This window comes from Babylonia areolata, chromosome 7 (assembly GCF_041734735.1).
Source record: "Babylonia areolata isolate BAREFJ2019XMU chromosome 7, ASM4173473v1, whole genome shotgun sequence".
Lineage (NCBI taxonomy): Eukaryota > Metazoa > Mollusca > Gastropoda > Neogastropoda > Buccinidae > Babylonia > Babylonia areolata.
In genome coordinates this window covers 12132285-12140114 of record NC_134882.1, presented here as the reverse complement: position 1 = coordinate 12140114, position 7830 = coordinate 12132285, and the positions used below count along the sequence as shown (strand labels likewise).

At 40.8% G+C, this 7830-nt stretch overlaps 1 long non-coding RNA gene across 1 annotated transcript; it reads right to left on the bottom strand.

Moving 5' to 3' along the window:
- Window positions 1–1437: 1437 nt before the first annotated feature.
- On the bottom strand, window positions 1438–7219 carry LOC143284360 (uncharacterized). The gene is made up of 3 exons (XR_013055515.1): window positions 7192–7219; window positions 3014–3094; window positions 1438–1478 (listed from the first exon to the last, which is right to left on the bottom strand). It is a non-coding gene; the product is annotated as an uncharacterized LOC143284360 (long non-coding RNA).
- Window positions 7220–7830: the final 611 nt, after the last annotated feature.

Here is a 7830-nt window from a genome sequence, read left to right as displayed (position 1 = left end):
AACAGACACTACGCCATATCATCGAGGAGATTGACACTTTGAAAGATCAAGTACAGGAAGAGAGGAACGACATACAGGACTTACAAGATGAAACAGAAACCATTCTTCAGCGCCTTGAAAAGCTGGAGCAAAAACAGGAGACCACAGATATGGACGCCAAACGGAACAACCTTAAGTTCTGCGGCGTTCCTGAACCACGGTGAGGTATGATTTATCCATGTGTTGAGCAGATCGTCGACATTCTTAACGATTACTCTTACGACCGAACATGGAAACTGTCTGTTAGACATGTTTTTCGGGCTGGGGACTTCCGTCAGCACAGTAATGACCCCCGACCTGTGATAGTCCAGTTTTCTTTGTGGACAGACAATTATTTTAAATGGACTGAGGGAGAAAGGTTTTGATAAAAGTTTTACTTATGTATCTAGTTCGGGATGCAGTGCAGTAGATTATTTCATTACTTCTAATGATCTTTATGTTAGTGTGAATATTGTTTCACTGGATGTTCATAATGTGTCAGAGTCTGATCACTTGCCGGTAGTTTTGACATGTTTGCTGGAATAAACTGATATGATGAAAGAAGAAAAGAAGGAATCAGCAAAGAATTCTGGAATGTTCATGAAAGATGTATGGAAAGCAGAGAAAGAGGCACAGTTTATCAGTAAATGGAAAAGTAGTAATATTCAGAAGATGCTGCAAACAGCAAGTGACACTGGTACATGATACCAGTGAAGCTTTAACCATGTTTGTCAAATGTTTAAATAATGCTGGTAGCTGTAATGCTGCTAAATGTTATTCTGGTAAAGCACAACGACACTAGGAATGGTTTGATGACGAATGTAAAAAAGCAAAGAAAAATACCAGAAGAAAATTAAACATTTTTCGAAAATCAAGGGATGCGGGCGATAGAGCAGATTATGTTCAAGCAAGAAGGTTATATAAACATTTGAAAAAAAAAAGAAGAAACGTGATTTTCATTGAGATAACGCCGCTTTTCTCAGCTGAAATTCGTTAGATCCAGAAATATTTTGGCAATAAATAAAAAGTATGGGATGTGGAAAAAAATAACAAAAAACTTAGCAACAATATGAAGATTGATGAATGGTATGAACATTATAAGAATGTTCTTGGAAATAATACTGATGAATTCAGTCATGAGCTTCGCGAGTTTGATCGGTTTGAAGAGCCAGAGCACATCTTAAGTACAATTATTACAGAAGAGGAAGTGAAACTTGCCATTAAAAAGCTAAAAACGGGCAAAGCAAGTGCAGCTTGCTTAGGCATGTAAAAGAATCCATAGCAAAAAAAGCCTCCTCTGGCAAATTTCTGTAGAAAAATATCTCTCTCATATCACTTACCACTGCTGCTGACCGGAGGAAACAGCTGAAAAGTGCTCCTCCGGCAGGTCGATCTGTGTCCTGCTCCTTCCCATTTTCATGGTCTGATGTCTTCTGGGTATCATTCTGATGACTGTGCAGCTGAAGTTTAATGGAAACAGAAATATAAAGGCCAATATTTTCTTCACTGACGCAAAATGTGGAAAGATATATTTCAGCTTTCCTTCAGGTAAAATGATCCAAAGGCATGTTAGTTTACTGGATATTGGCTTTTTAGTTACTCCCGTTATTACCTAATAACGTTGTTACACCACTACCATTTATTAAATATAATTATATATGCATGCACAGTACAGTAGTATACGGCTTTGGCTGAATAACCATATATATATATATATCATGGCCTGGCTTCGCTGACGAAGATCTAGGAAGGGCGTTGTCCACGTCTGATGCAGGCACGTTCATGGCTGACAAGGCCAATGCGGGAAAAGCAGAGTCGGCCGCAGCGGTTGCAAGGGAAAGTCTGGTCTGGGTTCGCGGCTGCAGCGTCGTGGTTCTTCCTCCTTCTGCGTTTGTCCTCAAGGCTGGCCCTGCGGTTGTTTTCGAAGGAGGAGACAGCTTGGTGGATGGTGCGTCGCCAGGTCTCTCGATCAGCGGCTACTGCGGACCACTGGCGATGGTCAATGTGACAGGCACCGAGAGCTTTCTTCAAGGAGTCTTTGTATCTCTTCTTGGGTGCTCCTCTGTCACGGTGGCCAGTGGACAGTTCGCCATACAGCGCGATCTTGGGCAGGCGGTGGTCCTCCATCCTGGACACGTGCCCTGCCCAACGTAGCTGGGTCTTTAGCAGCACTGCCTCGATGCTGATAGTCTTTGCCTGCTCCAGGACCTCGACATTTGTGATGTAGTCACTCCAGTGGATGCTGAGGATGGTGCGAAGGCAGCGCTGGTGGGTATATATATATATATATATATCTGAATCCTAAACAAATCTTTCAAAAGTATCAGCAGCAGAATTTCTAGTGTCGTGTACACTAACTGTTCAGTTACATAAGATTCAAGACTCAAAGACTGATTTATAGTTGACACACGTACAGATTATCACTTTTCAAAATGTGCAAACATTATTTCATTAATTGAATAAAACAAAATGTAATTAATAAGTTAATGCTAAGTTACAGGTAAGTTAAGAAAGTATGTACATTGAAATATAATCATACACAGACAGACAAACACAGACAGACAGACAGACAGACACACACTATTCTCATCCCATCTCTCATGCCATCCACCGCCCCTCATACCCCAACACCACTCTCAGAACCCTCTCTCCCTTCTGACTCAGCCTGCTAAGTGTCATATGATATATACTTCTCTTTTCAATTCCTAAAGATTCAAGCATCACGCTTATTCCCTGACTATTTTCCCTAAAAGCACATTTACTATATTTAGTCACTCTCACAGACTTTGCATAAACGAAACTGTTAGAGGTACAGTCATTAGAACGTGAACTTCCTGACACTGGCTCTAAACCAGTATTATTGCTAAAGTCATTTAGTCACTGTTCATGTGTTTCTGAATGCTTGCTCTGCTACTTTTTCTCTTTTCCAGTGTTACAGATTTTCTAACTCATTTTCAACCATTGCAAAAACAAACAAATGAACAAGAAATCTTACCTTTCACTCCTCTCAGCAACAAAGTGTCAACAAGATGACTGCACCCCTTTGAGCTCTCTTTGTTAAAATGGCTGTGGTCAGCTTGGGCGATGGAAGGGGGTTGGAATTACGAAATGACCGGGAGAGGTTGGAAGGGAAGCTGGGGAGAGGCTCTGTGTGTGTGTGAGAGAGAGGGGTAGGAAGGGGAAGGTTTACTGTTCAGTCATGGATTTGAACGGAATGGTGTGACAACAGAAGTGAGTGACTGTGTGTGTATGTGTGTGTGTGTGTGTGTGTGTGTGTGTGTGTAAGGTGGGGGTGTGGGGGGGGGGGGGGGGAGGGAGGGAAAGAGCACACCCAAGTAATTGAGAGGGGTAATTTAAAAGCCTACGTACGTGTAAGAAAAACAAGAATATTACGTTATCATTTCGTGATTGAAATGACACATTCACATCCATGCACACATAACCCTGAAGTGTCTGATATCGAAAACAATGGTTAAATAAACCCCACGATATGAAAATTAAGAAACTCTCCTCGCTCAACTGAAAACCACTGGTTTCACTTGGGCTTTACATGGGTTTTACCAAGTAAGACAAGGGCCAGTGTGTTGCGTAAGTGGCCACCTATCTCTTGTCAAGTGGTAAACGGGTAGGATTCGGGTGGGTAGCCCACCCAGGAAGGGTTGCATCCCCTGTCCCCAAGTAACTTGGACAAAACCAAGTGGATCCGGGTCGGACCTGGGTGGGCAGCCCAGCACGGAAGGGTTGCGTCCCCTGTCCCCAAGTAACTTGGGCAAACCCATGTGTGTCCCAGCTTCTAGATGGGCTTGATGTTGTCTGGGTGGTCTTATGGTGTAAGTGCAGAAATGTTGAAATTATGTGGGAAGGAAATTATTTCCTTATTACCAAAACTATTTAATACTACATTCAATGAGGGGGAATACCCACAGGAATGGGCAAAAGCTATTGTTATACCAATCCATAGAAAACGTGATATAGAAGATGCAGATAATTTCAGATGGGTGTCTCTCCTTAGTATCATATCCAAACGTTACACAGTTGTGTTGAATTCAAGGTTGTATTTATGGCTAGAAGATGATAGGCTAATCTCTAAATGTCAAGCTGGTTTTCGAAAACATCACTCTACTATAGATTACATTTTTACTCTCTATGCTATGGTCCAGAATAGTCTAAACAAAAAAAGGTAAAAAAATATATGTTGCTTTTGTGGATTTTAAGAAAGCTTTTGACTCTGTTCGACATGATAGACTGTTGGTATGTATATATATATAATAAAAAAAAACAACAATGGAATAAAAGGAAAGTTTTTATGTTCACTTCGGGCTATGTATGATTCATTAATGTCATGTGTAAGGATAAACTATCAGCTATCAGATTATTTTGCCTGTACTGTTGGTGTTCGTCAAGGATGTTTATTAAGCCCCAACTTATTTTCTCTTTTTATTAACCAGTTAGCAGATCATGTATCAAGAAATGGAAAGCATGGTATTGAAATGCTTCCCGGAATTATGGAATTGTTCATATTTCTTTTTGCCGACGATGTTGTTTTGCTCTCATCCACTCCCTCAGGTCTACAAACACAGTTAAACTGTCTAAAGGCATGCTGTGAAAGCATGAACCTTAGTGTAAATAAAAACAAACAAAACAAAAATTATGGTTTTTCGCAAAGGCGGATTCTTGGGTAAAAGAGAAAAATGGTTTTATGAAGGCGTACCACTCGAAGTTGTGAGCGAATTTACTTATCTTGGTTTTAGTTTCACCACCAAAATCAGTCTTAAACGGGGCACTGATCATTTGGTAACGAAAGGCAAGAAAGCGCTATTAAGCCTAAACAGAGCTTTTCGAAAATATAAAGATATGTCGCCTGATACCTTTTTGATACAAAAATAAAACTAATATTACTTTACTCTTCTGAAATATGGGGAATGCAACGATTGGATAATACCGAAAATGTTCATATTATGGCACGCAACAGATTTTTAGGGGTTCCTGTGCGCACAACCAACAAGATAGTGTATGGCGAACTGGGACGCTATTCATTGTACGTGAACTCGTACATAAACTGCCTCAGGTACTGGTTTAAACTTCTGGAAATGGATCAGCAACGGTTACCACAAAAAGCTTACGACTTGTTACGATATTTAGATGAAAAGGGAAAGAACTGCTGGGTTACACAAATAAGAGAAATTTTATGTCAAACTGGTTTCGGTAGTGTGTGGCTACGACAAGGGATTAGGGATGTTAAATTGTTCTTAAATATATTCAAACAACGTCTGGTCGACATATTTATTCAGGAATGGTCTGGGGCTATTCGAGATAAAGAGACATATTCACATTATCGATCATTTAAGGTTGTCTTTGAGAGAGAAAAATACATAATGAATGCTGGTATTTACTGCTTTACAGTTGCTCTCTCTCAGATCAGACTTGGTGTACTTCCTCTCAATAATAATATTCATCGTTATAGCAGTTCGAACCAGAAAAGATGCTGCCCCTTTTGTATATCAAAAACCGAAAATGAATTGCATTTTCTGTTTGAATGCCCAGTGTATGCAGATTTAAGAATAAAATTTCTAAAAGATTCAAAGAAGGTTCCCATTTGCATATTGCTCCAAGCAGATTATGACCCACATAGGCGTAATCTGTCTCAATATATATTTCATGGCTTCAAGAAAACATCTCATACGGTTAATGGTGATTACTGAACAGACGTTTCTTCATTAATTTCACACCTTATATATGTTTGTGATGTTGGTGAATTAAAACGACACTACAAACATGATGTTAAAATGCTAAGAAATGTCATATGTACATTATAAGCACGTTGTTTATATTATTATTATTATCATTATCAACGTGTGTGTGTGCGCGCGCGCGCGTGTGTGTAATCATTAAAGAAGTTGGTCAACCCTCGAATTTTTGCCGGCTGAACGACAATCAGTGATAACCAAAACATCCCCTTCGACTTCATCAGCTTGTCTGATTCTGTTGAGATTTGCCAGCACACGAGTTCATACCACAGCAATTATAGCAGTTATAGCAATTAGCAATGTAGCATTATAGCAATGTTCTTAATATTGATGTGTTCATCCAGATTGTACCCCTCCGACCCCCCCACCCCCACCTCCCACCCCCTCCCCCCCCCCGACCCCCGACCGCACCAGACCCTGTCCCCCAACACCCACTCTTACCATGTTTTTGTATAATGGCCTGAGGCCGATGTACAATAAACCATTTGTCTTGTCTGGTCTTGTCTGGTCTTGTCTCTCTCTCTCTCTGTGGAACAAAGTACATATTGCCTAAATTCTTTAAAGTTTCCAGTCAGCTTAGATTAGCGTTACGCATGGCGTTTACACATGAAAGGACTATTCGCAATTCGTAATTTGACGGACTATTCGCACTTAGTAATTTATCAATCTATCCAAAGCATTCAGAACCGCGATCACCTCTGATGTTTTACAATACTGAACTAAGTTTGTTTCTCTCTGAAATGACCGCGTATTACTTGTTGATTTGTTATGTGATCATGTGTTTGCATCCTTTCATGAGTAATGGTCTGTATTTGAATAGATTATCCGACGGGCGCAATAGCCGAGTGGTTAAAGCGTTGGACTTTCAATCCGAGGGTCCCGGATTCGAATCTCGGTAACTGTGCCTGGTGGGTAAAGGGTGGAGATTTTTCCGATCTCCCAGGTCAACATATGTGCAGACCTGTTTGTGCCTGAACCCCATCGTGTGTATACGCAAACAGAACAATTACGCACGTTAGATATCTTGTAATCCATTTCAGTGTTCGGTGGGTTATGGAAACAAAAACATACCCAGCATGCAACCCCCCGAAAAAAGAGTATGGCTGCCTACATGGCGGGGTAAACACGGTCATACTCGTAAAAGCCCACTCGTATACATACGAACGAACGTGGGAGTTGCAGCCCACGAACGATTATCCGTATCACACAAACTGGTGTGCTCTCTTGTCTTGTCCAGACTAGATTACTGTAACTCAGTCCTCATTAGTTGTCCTAGATACTTAATACAAAAACTCCAGAAAGTTCAAAACGCAGGAGCAAGATTAATCTTTAGAACCAAAAAGACTGACAATATCACTCATCTTCTGCGTTCTCTCCACTGGTTACCAATTTTTGCCCGCATTCAGTACAAAGTTGCAATTCTCACCTTCAACTCCATTTTGGGTGCTTCTCCTCAGTATCTGAGAGAACTGATTCAAACCTACACACCCCGTCGACAACTCCGACCATCTCCCGATTCACGGCGGCTACTTGCTCCCCGTGTTAATACCCGATCCTTCGGTGAATCTTCCTTTCCTTATTCAGCTCCATATGCCTGGAACAGTTTATCTCGCGATCTTCGCCACTCTCCTTCATTTCAATCTTTCAAAACTGGTCTGAAAACACATCTTTTTGAAAACGCCTATCCATGGACCTTGCATACCTTTACAGTTATAAGCCATGCAAACTCTCTCTCTTTCGGGTGTGTGTGTGTGTGTGTGTGTGTGTGTGTGTGTGTGTGTGTGTGTGTGTGTGTGTGTGTGTGTGTGTGTGTGTAATTATGAAATACGCGTAGTCTCTGAATCTGTTTTATATTATTGTGCGCTAAATCATTATTTTTTTCTTCCTTCATTTGTGATTTATTGCGCGCGCGTGTGTGTTGTGTGTGTGTTTGATGTTTGTTGTAAAACACTTTGAGCTCTCTTTAAGGGAGGAACGCGCTCAACAAATGTCCATTATTATTATTGTTATTATTATTATTATTATCCGTACATCTCTCTCTCTCTCTCTCTGTGACCATCAAGAC